The following is a 20,074-nucleotide window of genomic DNA, read 5'->3' on the forward strand; positions in this document are numbered from 1 at the left end:
GCATGAGGCGCCCCTTCGGATCCACGTCTCTCTGGTGGGGGGGCAGGCTTGCCCATCATGCGCACTCTTGGCGTCAGAGGTTCGCGGACCCCTGGATCATCTCCGTAGTGTCCACGGGTTACAGTCTACCGATTCCTCCCTCTCAAAGATTGGGACAACAACTCTGTTGGTGGAAATTCATTCACTCGTAGAGAGCCAGGCAGTGGAAGCAGTGCCAGCCTCCCAGCGGGGCTTGGGCTTCTGCTCCTGGATTTTTGCCATACAAAAGAACAAGGCTGGCCTGAGAGTTGTGTTGGACCTTTCCACCCTGAACCTCTCCCTCCCTCTTCAAAAATTCATGATGGTTATGCCAGCGCTTATTGCCTAGTCACTGTGCAGGGGAGGCTGGATGTGCTCCCTGGATCTGAAAGACTTGTATCTACACGTCCCAATTTGGCTGCTGCATCGGTCCTTTCTACGGTTCAGGATCATGGGCTTCCATTACTAATACAAGGTTCTACCCTTTGGACTCAAATCAGCCACCAGAGTCTTTACCAGACTTATGAATGCAGTGGCAGCCCTTCTCAGGGCCCTACCCGTACCTGGATGACTGGCTGGGATTTTCCATCAATCTCAAGAAGTCACAGCTGCAGCCTACACAGAGCGTGACTTTTCTGGTACCAGGATCTCTTGGGTATCATGGCGGCGTTCCTACTGACAGAACCTCACACAAGGCTCAAAATGAGGGGATTGCAGCTGCACTTCGCAGCCTCATGGAATCAAGAGCGGGGCTCCCAAGCGGAGCTTGTCAGCATTCCTCCCTTTCTCCACCAGGATCTTATCTGGTGGTCCACGGACTGCAACCTGCGCTTCCGGCAAGCAGTGCCGCAAGCAACCATCACCACGGATTCCTCCTTGGAAGGCTGGGGGGGGGGGGGCTACCCTGGACAACCACACCGTCATAGAGTCTGGTCCCTCCAGGAGCAGGAGGCCCATATCAATTGGCTAGTGCTGAAAGCTATCTGGCTTCCTCTCAAAGCTTTTCTGCCACTTATCAGTGGCAAGATGATCCACATTCAAACGGACAATTCCACCAGCATGTATTACATCACTGTGATGCTGGAAATGCATCGGAGGGACAGGGCCTCCGTATCCTTGTCCTTTACTGCTTTTTATCGTGTGTTCTGTCGTGTTGTCCGTGCAGGAGTTCATGTGGGGCTCCTGGCGGTGCAGCTCTTTCTTTTGGTTTGGTGAACGGACCCGTGGGATACCCTTATGGCACCCAGGGGTGGGGGTACAACCCTGTGCCCCTAGTTTGTTTTTGGGCACCTGTGGGTGGCCCACAGAGCAGGGTATGGGCTGGTGGCAGCTCCATGCTGAATTTGATAGGTGCGCAGAGTAGCCTCCATTTTGGGATACCCCGGCCCTGCCATTGGGATCCGTTGATTCCTGATGGAAAACAAGATGGCCCCGGTGGCCTCTTGCTTTCTATTACCCATTATCTTGTTTTCCCAAAGTCCTGGGAAGCCCTGACTCTTTCCCTTCCCCCTGACTGGCTGTTGGATGGAAGTGCCATATATGGTGGTGTTGTGAAGGCCCAGTCAGACTAGCTGGAGCCTTCCCGGTGATGTATGTTGTGGGTACCTCCTGTGGGTGGGACTTGGGTGAATAGAATGTGTGACGAATATGCATTCTGTGTTGTGGGTGTCTAGTATCTGGTGGTTGACACAATGACTGAGACAACCCTGCCCGAAACCGGTATGAATGCAGCTTGAAGTGTTGAATGGCTCGGTACATGTCCCAATCCACATAACTTGTTGTGAGTGTCTGGAGAGAAGTGAATGGCCTGAATACCTTGTGTGCCTGATTGGCTGGCTGCCTGCATGAATGCCCGTAGTCGTGATTGGATGCTTGAGTGTGACCCAGCGGAATGAATGGGAGATCAACAGTATATCTGGGGACCTCTCACTGCTAGGAATCGTATTCAGAAGCTGAAGACCACTACGACGAGTAACTGGATTAACTGACGCTTGACCTGGAAGCCCTGCTGGACGAGAAGAATTGATGTTGCTCTCCTTCACAATCTGAAAGCTGCTGTGCCTCCAAGGACTGACCCAGAGAGGACCTGGTGGTAGGCGCCCTCTTCCCGAGCTATGAGGGACCATCGTGCACAGCTGATCTTTGCCAATGCTCCCTGGTAGACAGACCTACGACAGGCTACCGACCCGATACAGGGACTGCTGCTGAACTCCAAGGAGAAGCACCCGGACTGTTGTCCGCCACTGTCGACGACTGCCGTCGCCGACCGGAGCCGCCGTGCTCCCGTTTGCCTAAGAACTTCAACTGATCATCGGACGCTCTCGTCTGCATCGGCATCCGCTTGTCTCCCGCTGGAGAAGGCCCGACCGTCGACGCGCTGAGGAGCATCCACCGGTGGGTTTCCCGCCACCTAAAGACCGCAGAGACGCCGACTACTCGACGCCCTTGCTGGGCCACAGTTCTTCATCATCTCTTTGCGGTCCAGAAGTATTGTCACCGAGGTGACCCGCACGCCTCTTCCTTGCAGGACGCCAACACTCTGTCGTCGTCGAGCACCGCTAGGAACAAAGCTGCCACTTCCCTGCCATAGTTCACCCTGTTCACCGTCGGACATTCGACGACTCGTGACTCCTGCCTTAAAGGGAGGGCACTCAAGAAGGGCCGTCGATTCCCCGACACCGAACGCCAAGTTCCCCGTCACCTCTCGACGATCCGTGGCTCCCGCCTGAAAGGGAGGCCCTCAAGAAGGATCGGTCGGTGCATTGTCTGAGAACTCTATACTCCACCAGGTACATTGGGGGGTAAAACCTTAACAGGAAGAAGTAAGAGTATTGAACATTTGGACTGGGCTTGTGCTATATATCTTTATTTACAGGTTGCCCAGGTTGGGGGGGTGGGGATCTCCACACCGAACTGTGCCTCTTGGTAGGGGTCAGTATTCTGCCTATTGTTTCAACCATCTTGCGTTCCTTCATATCTCTATTGCTGGTTTACTCGTTATTGATCTGTGTGACATTTTAACCGTACAGTTGATGCACTTTAATGAGATTTGATAACATTAGTGGTACCACTCTAGACGTGTATATATTTATCATTATTGACTTCCAAGTACAAAGTGCGTTATTGTGATCGTGTACATACCTTTGAATATTATATAAAGACTGTTTTCAGTAATACAGTGTGTGGACATTCCTTTGTGGGGGTTCGGGGACTACACTGTACTTAAGAACCAGCCCGCATCACCTCCTGATAAGCTAGGCCTTGATTGCTCGACTACGTTACCAATAATAGAGATTCTTGGCTGGGGTCCTCTGTGCCTCTTCTCTACCATATAGAGAGCGGAAGTACAGACACCCCCTACCGGTCTTTACAATCACCAAGCAGGGTGGCACCAGGTTCCCTCCTCTGTGCAGCCTAGCGGTCAGCATTTGGGAGTGAGTCCTGGAGAACATTTACTTGAGCACAATCCACCTCCTGAGGGAGCCCTACCTGGAGGCGGATAGGCTCAGCAGACTGGGAGCTGACAATTCAAATGGCAATTGAACTATCTTGTCCTGTGGGGATCTTCAGCAGATGGGGGCATCCGCAGGTGCATCTTCATCACCTGGTACAAGAAGTGCCCTCAGTTTTTCTTGGCAGGGACAGGACCCCGGCTCCCTGGGCGACTCCTTGCAGTTAGTGGAACAGCATGACGGCATATGCATTTTCTCCCACTCCCTTGGTTCACAGGGTGGTCTGCAAGATAAGAGAATCACATCACCTCAGCATCATTCTGATAGCTCCTTGGTGGCTTGCGAGACCATGGTTCTTGGAGCTGCTCTGCCTCTCAGACTAGCCTCCCATTCACCTGCCATTGTGCCCAGCTCACCTATCGCAGCAGGGAGGCAGGGTCATCTGCCCCGCTGAAGTTAGCCCTCGCAGCGTGGTTCCTGAGCAGCTAAAGCATCTGCAGCTGTCACAGGCTAATCTAGACATCATACGGGGCGCTAGGAGTGATGCTACTAGGAGCCAGTACAAAAGCAAAGGGACTAGGTTTTGCTACTGGGCAGAATCGAAGGAGGTTGACCCGCTTACTTGCACGATGGACGATGTACTATCCTTCTCTGTACACCTTGCTCACTCAGGAATGCAAATAGACACATGCCATACCTATCTGACGGCCATAGCCTACCGGAACTCGTAGGAGGAAGTTTTATCTTCCTCCAACCTGCCGGTTAAGTGAAATCTTGTGGGCCTCACCAGGCTCTAGCCGCCTATCAACAAACTACACCCGGTGTGGGACCTCACGTAGTGTTGGGCGCCCTGGCGCACAAACCTTTTGAACCAATGGCGTCCGCGGGCATCAGGCTTGTTACCATTAAAACGGCTCTCTTGTTGGGTCTTACGTCTGCTTGTAGGGTTAACGAAATCCAGGCACTGGTGGCTTTGGAATCGTACGCTACTTTTCAGAGATAAGGTGGTCCTGAGAACGCATCTCGTGTCCTTACCTAAAGTAGTCTTTCTTCCATTTAAATGAGGAGATAGTGTTCCCTACTTTCTTTGCCGATCCTAAGGACGATGCTCAAAGGGTCTTGCACTGTCTTGATGTCAGGCGCGCTGTGAAATTTAATTTGGACAGGACCATGAGCTTCCGCAAGTCGGAGGCTCTTTGTCACCTTTTGGGGGGTCAAGGCCAGGTCATCAGGCTTCCAAGCCCTCTATAGCGTGGCGGATGGTTTCGGCCATCAAGGAGACGTATGCGGGGCAGCACAAACCACTTCCAGCGAACATGGATGCCCATGCCGTTGGAGCCGAGGCCACGGTCGCATTCCAGAGACACGTCCCGTGGCAGGTCATAAGCAGGGCAGCCACGTGGGCCACTCCTTCAGCCTTCTGCAAACACTGTTTGGATGCCGGCTCTAGGTCAGACGCAGCTTTGGGACAAGCAGTACTAAGGAACTTGTTTCCTTAAAGAGTGTTACCTCTCCACCCTGGGGCTGCATGCAGTTGTCATCGCCCATGCAGTATGGAGGAAAGGGGATGGGACGTAGGAGTAATTATAAGTTACTCACCATAGTGACTAACATATTCCTAGCCCTTAGTCCCCTTTCCTCCATACATCCCACCACCCCCGCCCCCCCTAATAAAACTGGTGTGATTAGGCAACAGTAATATTGTCCATGCATCAATGCGGACTGAGTGGCGCCGGTGGGAGGAGTCAGGGGAGCTCATGCTCCCAGGGCCGTGCCCCAGCGCGCCTCTACATTTAAAGGGGAAGAAGGTTTTTCCTGGTGAAAAGGTTTATGTCTCCCGTCCCTAGTGAGGGACGCCCATGCAGTATGGAGGAAAGGGGACTATGGACTAGGAGTAAATTAGTCACTACGGTGAGTACCTTATACTTTTTGTGTGTGTGTGTGTGTACGCACACTAATGCTATGTTCTATCTTTGGGTCTGTGTGAAATAACTATACTTCACTACCAGGCTTCCACCCCTCCTTGAGATGAGCTTGACTGCTCTGCTACAACTTAACAGTGTGGCCTTTTCTTTTAGGGAACAACGCTGTTCTACCTTTGTTAGATGTTTACACAGACCTCACTATGGAGCTTGTGCAAAAATCTCATTAAAACCTGCCTATTCGCGCAATAGTATATTCTCAGTTGCAACTGCATTACCTGGTTTTAAAGTGTTGTGTGTGTTTTCTTGGGACACTGTTACTGTTTTTATTATTCATTACTTGTGTATGCTCAACATTTTATATAATCGGTATGCATTTTCAGTAATTATACTGTGGGCAGTCATTTGTGTTTTTATTTGATCTGTACTTCCTCCCCTCTCAAGATTAAAGCTAGACCGTTATGTCACATTGTTTTTGTGAGTGTTTCGATTAACTTTGTGGAAATTGTACACACCCTACTACAAGTTGGTCTGTGAACCCCTTATCAAAGGACTTCAGAAAAAACATCTGGACACAGTTATTAAGCTCTCGCATCAGGATTTTCTTACAAATCTGTTTTGTGTTACCACTGAAACAAGCTGCAATGCTTGCTTGTTGTACTCCTTAGAATATAGCAGCTACTGCAACAAGAGGAACGGTCTAACAGATTACTACAAGGTGTATACATGTGTTGGCTGCCTGCACAGTAGTGTTGATGTGTTTGAACCACAGTGATCAGCAGTGCATTCCACAAACAAAGAGCTTCTGTTATCTCACCTGGAGAGGGTCTGTAAATTAAAAGGAAATGTATTTTCAGGTCTGATGCTAGTCACAAAGGGTATTGCAACAAAATGTTTTTAAAATGAGTGTATTCTTATTTGCCTAAAAATGCTCAAATCAAATACGAGAACTGCTTTTACTCGTACGTCCCATCCCCTTTCCACCATCCTTGTAGGCGTCCCCCCAATATGGGGACGGTACCTTTTGGCAGCGAAAAAGTGAGCTTCCCCTTTAAATTTAATGTAACACTCTGGCGTGGAAGCGCCCGATCGAAGCCCCACACTCCAGCACCTCACCTCAGTCCCTTTTTCCGTATGGACGGGTCACACCTGGCAGCCAGCGCAGAGACTTTTTAGCTTTCCGCTTGCTCCCAATTCGTTTTTTTCAATTCTTATTTCACTTCCCTTTAGTGCCTCAGTGTCATGATGCCTACCCCCGGGGAACCAGACCAGGTCCAGCAACCCCGGAAGCAGGCATCAAGTTATTTTGAGCAAGCCCAAAAACCCCTTCTAGGGGCTGTTTGGGTGCAGTCCTGGCGCCAGGCTCATATGTCGAGTCAGTCCTGGCGCCATAGGCGCCAAGCTCATAAAGTAGAACTTGCCTGATGCAGACCATGCTGCAAGCTTCCCTGATGCAGACCATGCTGCAGAGTTCCAAGCCAAATGAGGCATAGAAGGGACTATTTTACCTAGGGGACTATTTTTTACTCGTGTGGGGCTGGGGAGGAATACTTACCTGGGACTACTTTGGAGGCTATTTAAACCACGCCCGAAGAGCAGCACATGCTTTGCGTTATTCTGCATCCAGCAGCGTAACGCTCACCGTGTCTGCAAGCCTGCATCCAGTCTTCTGCCACGCCCGCCTCGAGTCTGCAGCTCCTAGAAAAGGGAGGAACAGAAGAAGAGGTTAGAATAAGAGCAAAACCTTCGATCCTTACCTGAATTCTGGATCCACCGTGCCTTCGAGCTGGAAGAAAGAAGCATTTACGTGCGCCGCCTCGCCTGCTGCAGCGCCACGCTGAACTCAACGGCCTTCGCAGCATCCTAACAATCCACTGCATCCTTCTGCACGTTCCCGCCGCACTCTGGCACCTAAGGGGAACACAAGAACAGCAAAGGTGAGCCAAGGGAATAAACAGAGGCAATAGTAACTACCCCCATAGACTTACCTGAATACCGCCAGGGGTACTATTCCTCTTCACGGGTCGGCGCAGTCTCCATTACATCCTCGCCGTATCCCGGCCCCTAAGGGGAACAACAAGGTGAGACAAAGGGACAAACAAGGGGAACTCTTCTCACCGCAATGGACTTACCTAATTTTACTGCCGGAGGCATTATTCCCCAAACTTCATATTTTCTCTCCACACCTGAATAAGGGAGCAAGCAACAGGTTACATTCTGGCCTTATTTTATTGAACAGAGTAGGATAAGCCAAATCCTTCCCTGATCTTCGTCAGTTACCACGAGGAACTAATTGCTGGGGTCAAGCTGCAAACTGCAATGAATCGGACAAGAGTGAAAGTCAGACATGTGAACTCTTACGAACTACATACTTTTCGGAGTCAATATTGTTCTGGAACTCACCAATTCCTTCGAGCCAGTGAAGCAACTGGTTATCAACACGCCCCAGCGCTCAATGCAGGATGAAGAGCTCACCTTTTCAAACCATCAGGTGAGACTATAAGAGGGGACATCAAAGGTGATCTGTGGGGAGAACAGCGGGGGTGGGGGAATTTACGCTCAACTCCACGGGTGGTTAATTCCCTTTCTCCATTTGCAGAAGAGTATTCCTATGGGCCAAGCAAACGAAGCTAGGTGGGCCAGTCCAGTCCGTCATCTCGGTCCTACGCGTCACATTGGTGGAGACCGCAGCTGTCCAGTTCAGATCGACGCCTCTGTGGGAGCCAGGTGAGTGTAACACTCGGCTCCCCTGGCGCATGCCGGCCACGGGAGGATTCATGACATGTGCCTCATGCGACCTCTCATTCCCGAACTCAGACCCTCATGCAATCGGTCTTGAGTATTTGGTGCCCTACCACCGCTGGGACTCATGTTTGACCTGCAGCGCTCTCGGTCACAGGGCATTGAAGAATCGTTTGTCGCTGTAGAGGGAGAGCTTCCACACTTCTCTCCTTCCCCACCTTATGGTGTCGTCAAGACAAGGTAGGCCCTCTGTTCAGCACGTCTCAACAGCGTGTCAACTCCTGCCCCATGGTTCCCACCGGTACACTGGACCCATTGAGTCGGCTTTGCAGAGTAATCCCAGCCATCTACCCTCTGGAAGCGACAGCGCATGTTTTTGGTCCCCTCGGGTACATCTAGACGTCACAGCCGTACAGCTACACGCACCAGACGCAGCAGTGCTTTGACCAGGAGCGGAGGCCCAGCGCCTCGGAGGGCAGGGCCCCGCCGGCTAGTGAGCATCGCTTCTTCAAATGCTTCCTCCTCCTCATGCGTTCCCCTCCGATGAAGGGTCTCCCGAAGGACATTTTGGAGGTCAGCCCCCTCCTCTGGGTGGTACGCCTGTTCCTCCTGCGCTTCTGGTGCCAGTCCCTCCACCGGTTCAGGCCCTACCGGTCGTACTGTCCCCGCCTCCTGTTCCACCAACGCCTCCCCCTCAACAGCCGTTTGACCTGTCTGCGGCTCTGGACATGGGGGGGGGGGGGGGGGGGGGGGGAGGGAGAGACACCTTCTGTGTCCCAGAGCCCGGATTCCCCTCTGCCTGTGAAAAGGGAGGGGGGGGGACGTATGAAGCCCCGCACGATGAGCCCTCAGCATCTAAGGCCTTTCATGACCACCTCCAGGGCCTGGCAGAGTTCTTGTCAGTGGTGGGGGGGGGGGGGGTGGAGGGACCCTCTTCCTGAGGATGCCCCTCCAGGAGTCGGAGGTGCTAGCAGAGGTCTTGGAGAAACGCACCACGATCCGGTCTGGCATCCCCCTCTAGAAGGATATCCTGCAGGTGGCGCGAAGGGTCTGGGAGAAGCCAAGGGCCAACGGCCAGATGAACAAGAAGTTAACAGGTTTAGGCTGATCGACGAGGAGCAAGTCCTCCTTGCCTCCCACCCGCAGCCCCATTCCTCTGTGGTGGCTGGTGGCCGATGCCTGTTATTCTAAACCATTGTTGTCTTCCTCCATCTCCAGTTGCCTCTCCAAGGAGGATGAAGTTCTTGAGTCCTTAGGAAAGCCATGGACTGCAATCTCAGGACTGCTTCTGCGGCAAGCCAACATGGATGCCCTCTTGGCTGCAGCTAACCAGAATCTGTGGCTGGAGGTCGGGGAGTTTCTGTTCGACCTCCCTTCGGACAAGCAAGCCTCCTTCAAGGCCGGTCTGGCAGATGCCCAGGCCATTGTGCAGGACTTCATGGAGTCTTCGGTCTCCCACTTTGACACAGCCAGCAGAGGGCTGTGCCTTGGGGTTGAGATGAAGACGGCGTGGATGCACGCTTCAAAGTTTTCATCTGAAGTGCAGGAGTGGATACTGGATCTACACTTTGAGGGCGTGGACCTTTTTCCATTTGTCCACCAATGACAAATTGACGAAGAAGAAAACCTCCACTCAAACCTTTAAGTCCTTGGCCATCCTGACAAAACAAGGTCAGAAATCCTTCCCCTCAAGCCCCAGGGTAGGACCGAGTACAAACGCTGCACTTTGTCCGTCTTCACGGTGTTCCAAGACTGCGGTACACTGAGGCCCGACAGGTTGCCCAGTGACAACAGGAGGAAGCAGCAGAGGACGTTGTGCAGGTTTTTCCGCTCCCCCTCCGCTGCCTCTGACACCAAGAGGCAGTGGCGTCAAGGTCACAGAACACAGCTTGCCTGTGGGGGGGCCATTTGGCTCTGTTCCAGGGGACCTAGAAGAATCTCTTCAGCCAACCGTGGATCCTCTTTATAGTCTCCACAGACTTCTCTTCCTCTCCCATCCTCTCCTTCTCTTCGTCAGATCGGGTCCCTGGCACCTTTACGGGAGGTCCTTTCACTCTTGGAGATGAAGGCGATAGAACCGGTTTCTCTTGCAGACAGGGGCTTTGGTTACTATTCAAGGATTTTTGCGGTACCCAAGAACAACCAGGCTGGCCTGACGGTAGTCCTGGACCTGTCATTTCTAATTCTGTCTTTACCGCTGGAATGCTTGATGATTACTCCTGTGCACATAGCTGAGTAACTGTATGCAGAGGACTAGATGTATTCTCTGGTTCTCAAGAATGTGTACCTGCATGTACCCATATATCAACCATATCAGAGGTTCAGCGGTTCACAATTATGTCATACCACTTTCAGTACAATGGGCTGCCCTTTGCTACACTCTGCTCCTTGTTTTTTCACGAAGTTGATGAACGCAGTGGCTGGCTTTCTCCGCTTGGAGGACCATCATCTTTACCCTTACTTGGACGACTGGCTGGTGAGGGCGGGGTCACTCGAAGCAGTGGTGCACTCTTGCCAGAGACTGGCAGATATCCTTCATCAGCTGGGTATTTCACAGTTGTGCCCATCTCAGGAACTGGTCTTCCAACTGTTCAGCGGGTGTTTCTCATGCCTGAGTGGCTTCTGTCCCTCCGCAAGGCAGTGGGGCACTTTTTGGCCAACAATACCACCTTGACATGGTTTCAGCACCTTCTGGGCCTGATGGCCTCCTGCGTGCTCACTGTACAGCACGGAGATGCCTCCAGCTCCACCTGCCGGGCAATTGGGGATCAGGACACATGGTCTGTCGGACAGGATCCCTATAACGGCGTTCCTTCTGCCCGATCTTCGCTGATGGATGGCAATGTTTCAGTAGGATCCCTCCTTCACCCGACTGGAGCCTACCCTGGTGGTGACGACTGACTCCTCTCTTTCGGGCTGGGGGGCTACTTTGGAGGGCTACGAGATACATGCAGCATGGACCAGGACAGAAGCCCTCCTACATATTAATCTGCTCGAGCTGAGGGCAGTGGGCCTGGCCCACAAGGCAGATTTGCCCCTCATCAGGGACAAGTCGGTTCTGGTCAGGACAGACAATTCTACTACAATGTTTTACTGTCCCACCAACCCTCCCCGCCCCCTCCTCTGCATGGAGGCAGTTTCGATCTGGGAATGGGCTCTGATGGAGGGGATTATGATTTCGAAAGTCCACTGCCGGGAGACAGCAATGCGGAAGCGGACCAGCTAATTTGCTTGGGGTTGAACACCTATGAGTGGGTGTTGCACAACAATTGCCCCTGTTAAAGAGTTGGGGGTGTGCAGACCTGGATTTGTTCGCTCCCCCCACAGCCCCAGAATGCCAAGTGCCCCCAGTTTGCTTAGTGGGCAGGTACGGGTTCACTGGGAGACACCTTCCAGATCTATTGGCATGGCCTCAGGTGTTATGCGTTCCTGCCCACCCCTCTGCTCCAACAGACCCTACAAGTTCCAGGTCTATGTGGGTTGCAGCATCATCCTGGTTGCCCCTACCCCCCCCCCCCTGGCCTTCGAGACCCTGCTTTTCGAATCTGCTGCAGTTGTGCTACCAGGGTCCCATCCATCTTCCAATCCCCAGCAAGGGCTTCCTGACGCAGCAGGGCGGGGTAGTTGAACATTCGGACCCAGCCAAACTGGCTCTGGCGCCCTGGTTCCTGATCAACTGAGGCTTCAGCATGCTCAATTTTTAGAGGACAACTGGGACATCCAGCGGGCCAGGAGGCCCTCGACGTGGTCCCAATATAATAGAAAATGTACGAGGTTCTGCCATTGGGCTCGCGACAGGCGGCTGGACCTTGTCACCTGTCCTCTAGTTGACACACTGACCTTTTCAGCACACCTGGATCGTTCTGGAGTTCAGGTGGATACTTGCTGCACTTAACTGATGGCCATCGGGGCTTACAAGAATTCCCCTGAGCATACGTTTTCGGCAGCCAACCCAGTGGTTGAGGCCCCCTTAGGCGATTGCATAGACTTTTTCCTCCAGAGCGTAGACCGCATCCGGTTTGGGTCCTCAATGTGGTTCTTGCTGCTTTTGAACGCAAGCCTTTTAAGCTAATGGCTTCTTGTGACATCAACTTGGTGTAGCTAAACACTGTTTTATTGGTGGCTCTCACCTCTGCGGACGGGGTTAGTGAGCAGCAGGTCTTTGTACAAGCACTTTACCACGTTTCATAATGACAAGGTCATCTTACGCATTCAGCCAAATTTCTTGCCAAAGGTGGTCTCTCCATTTCACCCGAATCAATAGATCTGCCTGCCGGTGTTCTTCCCGAACCTTCAGTCAGGGGCAGAGAGGTTCCTAAATTCCTTGGACCTCAAGAGGGTTCTCAAGTTTCATTTCTCTGACAAAATCCTTCATTTTGTGACTTTTGGGGGCTCCTCTCCCGGTCTCAGGCTACAATCGCCCGTTGGATGGTCCATTTCAAAGGCGTATATCCCCATAGGCAAATGTGTTCCGGAGAGGGTCACGCCTATGCGATCGGAGGCAAGGCCACGGCCATCTCGTTCCAGAGACATGCCTATTGGTATGTCATCAGCAAGACGGCAACTTGGGCCACTCCATCGGCCTTCTGTAAGCACTACTCACTGGACACCAGCTCCAGGCGCAATGCAGAGTTTCATCAGGCGGTCCTGAGGAACCTTTTTGCCTCATCCTAGATATGAGGCAGGTTATCACAGCTCCACCCTATGTTTCTTCTTTGGTGGAATCGCCCACGAGGATGGAGGAAAGAGAACTGGACGTATGAGTAATTAAAGTTACTCCCCGTAGTGACTAGAGTATTCGTAGTCCTTCGCCCTCTTTCCTCCATGCGTCCCACTCACCTTCCCCCACTGGTATGCCAAGGGCTAATATCTATAAGTGTAGACCGGTATCTAAGCGTCCAATGTTTTTCTAAGGGGACTGAGATGAGGCTCTGGAGGGTGGCTTTGGTGGGGCGTTCCCACTCCTCAGGCCGCGCCCCGCGAGCTATATTAAATTTAAAGGGGAAGCTCAATTTTCTGCTGCCAAAGGTTCCTGTACTGTCCCCATGTTGGGGGACGCCCGCAAGGATGTAGGAAAGGGGATTAAGGACTATGAGTACTGTGGTCACTACAGTGATATTCGAAGACCCTGAAAAATCCTCAACTCACATCTTCCAAATGTCATGAGTTAAATACACCCACCACATGATGTTATCTGGTGACCTGATCCCGGTTAGTTTATTAGAATTGGCATTTATATTCCTCTGACTTCATTCCTGAAACTCCCCCCACTGTCTTGCTTAGTTCTGCATTAACTGACAATGTGCATGTCTGATTTTATCATGCGAGCAAGACGCTGCTAGAAGATGATTGTAATAGATCACTAGACTATTCCAAAGCCATAGATATCTTTGGCTAACTCGCAAACTAATGCTGCATGCGGAGCAAACTATTTCTAAGAATTGTGAGACAGGCATGGTATAAAGAGACAGACTCAAGTGGGTTAGTTTGAAAACCTTTATTTACTAAGATTCCTTGGTTGGTGTAATGCCTGACTGGCCCCAACTCTGAAGGGATAATCCCCTCAACTGATATTTCTAATGGCCGTCGTGGGATAAGAGTCCAAAATAAAGGTCTGTCTGTGTCTAAGCCTGTGCTTGCCCTCACTCTATACACAAATGTGATGGGGAAGTCGTCTAAAAATAAGAAAAATAGTGGTTCAACAAAAATGGAAACCAAGATTGGTTTCTGTTGGTCTTCTTACCAGGTGCTGCTGGGTCGTCACACAAATGAGTTCAATTCACAGAGCTATTAATAAGGCCTTCTCGTCAGATCCCTTGTAGGTATTCTAACTACCTTAAGTGTCTTCATGTCACTTGAGATTCCCTTCCCAAGCTTCAGTTTCATCAAGTTTCAAAACACCAACAAAAAAATGGTAACGGTTCCTTTCAAAACACCATGGAAAATGGTAACAGAGTTCCTTTTGTAAGCTTCTCGGGGTTCCCTTCCCCACGCTTCAATGGTCTCAACCGTTCAACAAAAACGAACAAGTCTCCGACTTGGTTAGGCCTCTTAGGGCTGCCTTCCCCAAGATCTGGCCCCTTTCAATCTTGGAACACAATACCATTTCTTTATCGGAGTGTACTTTGATTTCTTAAATAGGCATCTCAGGGTCTCTCTTCGTCCCCCCAAGCTTTAGGCCTCTCCCATCTTTCAAACACAATACATAATTCAGTACAGTTCTATTTTGGATTCCTAAACCATCCTTTGATGGGGTAGAATAGGAGGCTTTAAGAAGGGCGTGACTATCCTGCCCCTTTCTTGATTCTCCCCCCTCTTTATTCTCCCGTTCTTCTGCTACCCTTTTGTTCCCTTCCGATGCTTTCTGCACCCCTTTTCTTCTGCTTTTCTTTCTGTGCTCACTTGCACCTTCTGCTTTCCTTTCCGTGCACTCTTGCACTCTGCTTTCACTTGCATGCACACTTGCACCCTCTTTGGCGTTCCCCTGCCACTTTGCTGATCTGCTTTGCTTTCTGTGCACACTTGCACCCTTTTTTGTTCTATGCACACTTGCACATTCTTTAACGTGCCCCAGGCACCTTTCTTTCACTTTCTTGTCTCCCTCTCTTGTTATGGGCCACTCACTGCTTCTTTTCACTTTCTCTTGCTTTCTGCTTCGATCTGGCTTTTTACGCACCTTTCGCTCCAATCTACATTCTCCTTGCTGCGCTTTCAGCCTTTTCTTTAACTTTCAACCTTCCATTCTTTTCCAATTCTGTGCCGCTTGCCTGTCTGTGCCTTTCTCCCGCTTCGCTCTCATTTAAACGCACGCTCCAGAGTTCCTCTTGCATTCCTCGTGAAACTCACCGGGCAGCGCCACGTTGAGAGGCGGTTCTTCCAGGCAATGTCAGGGTTTCACCACTTGCCCCTCGGGCAACCTTTGGGTGGGCACTGGCCCCAAGGGAACGAGCAATACACTGGATCTAGCCTGTGGAATGCAGGGAGCGCTTCTCCGGCTCCCTGGATGCACTGCCCCCTCGCCACGCTGCAGCCCCACTCCACTGGTCCGGACTGAATCCCCAGCTTGTTCTTCTTTCTGTGACTGACCACACCTTTTATAGTTGAACACAGTCAAATGTGAATGGTTACTTGCCAATGCCTGACTCTGCTTGTTATTAGTGGGAAAGTAGTTTTCTCTAAAGGAGGTTTCGCTTACTTTCCCCATGTTATCCTATGGGTAATCGTCATTGATCTTAGTGGACTCCTCCTCGTCTCAGGGGAAGTGGGGAGGGGGAGATGAGGCGAGATTGTAATCCTTCCGTTGATGTTAGGTGAGTGTATTCAAAGGGATAACAAGATTTAAGTTGAGTTCTGATCACCTTATTCGGATATTGACAAGGGGTGTATACAGTTCCCCTGCTTTGTTCGTCCCCACAGAAAGAAATTGTCAACTTTTGTCTGGCTCTTGAGTTATCCTTGTATTGGACAGTATGCTACACGTGCTTGCAAAGACCCGACTGCTAATGCCTGCACCATGGTGACGCTTTTTGTGCAGTGTCATGAAGGAGCCACCTTGAAAAGCTAACATCTGGGTTTCACTTGGCAGTTGCATTCTGCATCATCCATCACCACTAATCTTAGACTGTCGAGGTTCCATGCGCTTCCTGTGATTTAATTTTTTTGTTTTTTGTTTTTGTTTTGGTGTGATCATTGTTATTTTGCATTTATATAGCGCCTTATGTACCATTGGTATGTAACTTTTATGTCATTCCACCCCCACTGTACCAGTCAATTGCCAGTCAATGAAAGGAACCCTTGAATTGTATTTTTAGTACTTAATGAGATACTTGGCATTTCAAATAAAATACTTTCAAGGTAGGCAAAGGTGCCTTATTTGTTCTATGTGGCAAAACCCTCTCGCCCCCATATCACATTGCCACACCCAAAGCCCCCTTTCGTTTTCATGGCAGACATTTGGTACAAAATGGTTTGGCGAATACTGGATACAACCATAACATGGCATTGTATGAGCAGTCCCAGCGGCGATGGGCGGACATATCTTTTATATAGTGGTCCTGAGTGCAGAATCCAGCTGAGGTGGGCCAACATTTAGGTTGCATGCGGGGGCAGTGTTTTGGGGGCTCTTTTTGTCACTAGTTGGAGTTTAAGCTGGGAGTTGTGCTGAACAGGTGATGGCTGGGAACAGGGTGTGCTTTCCTTTGGAATGCAGAACTAAGTGGTAGAAGAGATGTGGTGTTGGAATTGGATTTTTAGACCAGTAGTTGGAATGTAATATTGCTGATTTTGCTCAAAGAGTGGTATCCAGCATGGTGAGCATAGGTGGAGCCGGATCTATGATGGTTGAAAAGGGTGCTTTTTGCGAAGTCGAAGACTTGAGGGGTGTGTATGCGTAGAGGAATAGACAGTCCAATTTGCTGCACTGCGCACCAGAAGTGTTTTGTGCGGGTGGAATTTGTAAAGTTTGGGTTGGTTCTGGCAACAGTGAGTGACCATGACGAATTGGCGGTGGTTTAAGGGGCTGGTGTTGGAATTGAGGCAAATATGGTGTCTCTTTGGGGAGTGTAGGGTGATGCAGTGTAGTGTCATCTGTAGTGAACTGAAACCACCCTAACCTGAATCTGGGATGACCTCAAAATGACGGCAGACTCAGCGGGATGCACCGCACTAATCCTTCTTGACCTATCCGCCGCCTTCGACACAATCAACCACTCAATCCTCTTAGACCGCCTCCACTCCCTAGCAATTCGTGGAACCGCTCTTAAATGGATAGCTTCATTCCTCAAAGATAGGTACCAAATAACGATACTCTCCACCTATACCTCCCAAGCCCGACCAGTAGACGCGGGAGTCCCACAAGGAGCATGCCTATCCGCCCTCCTGTTCAATCTCTACTTGATCACCCTCCCACCAATAATTCGTTCTCACAACATCCTGTGTTACAATTACACCGACAACACTCAACTAATTCTAAAACTCCTGAACTCAAAACCCAACTCTCGTCCTGACCTGGCCTCCTGCCTCCTTGACTTAGAACTCTGGATGACCCAAAGCCACCTCTTGTTAAACCCCCTCCAAAATGGAAATCATGGTATGTGTTAACTCAGAACTTCATGGGCAACTCACCGACCCCCTCCAACTCAGTGAAAAATCTTGGATGCACCCTTGACTCTGACCTAACACTCTTCGCCAAGCCAACGTCTCAGAGTCCTGCCACTACCACCTTAAAACCCTTAGGTGAATTTTTCGATATCTCTCCTTTTCCCAACACACTACGCGGTCCAATCAATCGTTATATCAAGACTGGACTATGCAAAACCCTTATACCTCATACGCGTACCAACTGAATGAACTCCAAAGAGCACAAAACGTGGCAGCCAAATTGCTACTTGCGCTCGGCCCAAGAGACCACATCTCCCCAGCCCTTAAGACGCTGCACTGGTTTCCAGTAGCCCGAACAGTGACATTCAAAACCTTATGCATCTCCCATCGAGCACTGCATAAAACCGGACCTCAATATCTTCAAGACAAGCTAAAACCCTATCACCCAACACGCACCCTAAGTCATGCCAAAGACAAACTCGGTCAGGTTAGGCGGATCATCATTCTCAGCCTTGTCCCCCACGCTATGGAACTCACTCCCACCCCACATCCACCTAACTGAGGATGTAATGTCATTCCGCAAACTGCTGAAAACCTGGCTCTTCCCCTAAAACCAACCCGTACCAAACTAACCCAAACAGACTAACAGCATCTCAATGACACCGATCCAACAAACTACCTGATGCGAGAACTTGATAGCTAATAACCCCTAATATAAATTAGGACAAACAGAATCAAACGAATAAAGTAAATCAAAGCAATGAAATGGTTAATAAGAGTAAATCATACGGATACGGTAAAGAGATTTAAACTCCTGAAATGGACATAATTCATGAGGAGTGAACAAAGTGAATGGCATGGAGGGAATAGTTAGAATGGATGAAGCAGGTGGAACAGATGAATGCGCTGAGGGGACGAATGCATGAGTGGATGAACAGATGACTATATAGTTCGAGTGAGTGTGGAAATCGAAGGTGTATGTAGATCGGATGAGTGTATAGCATAGATGAACATGTTGAGCGGCTGAGTGTGTAGAGCGGGCGAGCGTGTAGCACGGATGAATGCGTAAATACAGAGAAGCGAGTAGAACGCAGGAGTGCGTAAAACAGATCAATGTGTAGAACAGATGAGTGTAAACCGGTTGCGTGTGTAGAACAGATGAGTATGTGGATAGCGGATGAGTACGTAAGTGTGGAGGGTGTGTAGATCGCTGGAGCAGATGAATGTACAGACCTGGCGAATGTATAGAACGGGTGAGTGGATAGAGCGGATGATGGTATAAAACAGATGATTATAGAGATGAATATATGGAACTGGATATTGCTGTTGAATGCGTGCATAGAGCGGGTGGGTGCGGGGAGCGGGCGATTGCGTAGGGTGGGCGATTGCGTAGAGCAGATGAAGGTGTAGTGCATGCAAGGAGATAAAGCAGACAAACGCAGAGAGCGGATGAGTTACACAGACCGGGTGAGTGCGTAGAACCGATAAGCATGTAGAACGGATGAATGTGGAATGCATGCAGAGTGCGGGGAACGGATGAATGAGCAGAGTGGGATGGATGAGCTGAGCGGAAGAATGTGTAGAGTGGAAGACTACATAGAACAGACTAGTGGGTAGGGCCGGCAAATATATAGAACAGACGAGTGCATATGAGCGAATGAGTGCTTATCAAAAAGGGGTACGTAGAGGGGTTGAGTGCGTAGAGGGGTTGAGTGCATAAAACAAGTGAATGCATAGTACGTGTGAGGGCATAAAGCGGACGAGTGCCTGGAACGAACGAGTGCCTGGAACGAACGAGTGCCTGGAACGAACGAACGGACGTGTTGCGTAGAATGTACGAGTACGTAGAGCTACTGAATGCGTAGACCCTGGGGCAGGCAAGAGCGCATGCCTGGGGCAGACTGGAGCGTGCGGGGCAGGCTGGAATGCATGAGTGTGTGGAGCGGACCGGAGTGTGTGGAGCAGACTGGGGTGCACGGAGAGGATAGGAGTGCCCGGAACAGACTGGAGCGCATATAATTGCGTGACGTATATAGTATGGCTTCGAATACAGAGAACGTTTGAAAGAGCATATAACCCACCATATCATACCATCATGCTTACTCTCTCCTTTACATCACCACTCAACTAGAACACAGAGATACTATGACACCATTCGGTATAACTGTTCTCATACCAACATCCGCCGCTCACTCCACATCATTCTAAGTAAACACTGTTGGTTACACACCCCCCAGCCAGGCGTTCTCAGGCCTAACCCAGCCACACTCGGTCTCGATAAATCCTGCCAGAACGAACACATACTCCTGATCGCTCAACCACCACACCTACAGCTAAGAAGCAGCTATTACACAAATACCCACCAGCTGCACACATACCTGGTGCTCACACGCACCTTTTGACTCTCCCTACTGATCTGAACTTCGGTTCCCAAGGGCGTTCAACCTACCAGCGCCTTCAGACCATACCAATGGTATATAAGGCGCTATATAAATGCAAAATAACATAACGAAATAACATACTGATCTAGGGGTATAGGGGTTTATGTGGTTTTCCCTATAAGTTGAAGCAAATGAATACATCTTACTCTGTGCTCTGGTCCAGTTACTTGTGCCTTCCTCCCTCTCTCTGGGGTAATTGGCTCCTTACCTCCTTTCTCTGGGGTCATGATGGTTAGTGCAAGCTGTAAGGATCTTGCTGCCTGGGTTTGGGTTATGGGAATCAAGATATCCCAAGAAGGCATCTGGGACTTCCTCTTTCACCATTGTCCAGTTGGGATACCGCATCTCACCTAGGGTATTGTCCTGGGGGCAACCCCAACCTCCCCTACCCAGGTGATCC

At 50.4% G+C, this 20,074-nt stretch overlaps 1 protein-coding gene across 4 annotated transcripts in view; it reads left to right on the forward strand.

The window, feature by feature from the left end:
- The window catches only part of NUMA1 (nuclear mitotic apparatus protein 1), a 1,289,555-nt gene that overhangs the window by 1,135,022 nt on the left and 134,459 nt on the right, over positions 1–20,074 (forward strand). The gene's annotated exons all lie outside the window — the stretch shown is intronic.

Source organism: Ambystoma mexicanum, chromosome 7q (assembly GCF_040938575.1).
Source record: "Ambystoma mexicanum isolate Mex_15411 chromosome 7q, UKY_AmexF1_1, whole genome shotgun sequence".
Taxonomy (NCBI): Eukaryota; Metazoa; Chordata; class Amphibia; order Caudata; family Ambystomatidae; genus Ambystoma; species Ambystoma mexicanum.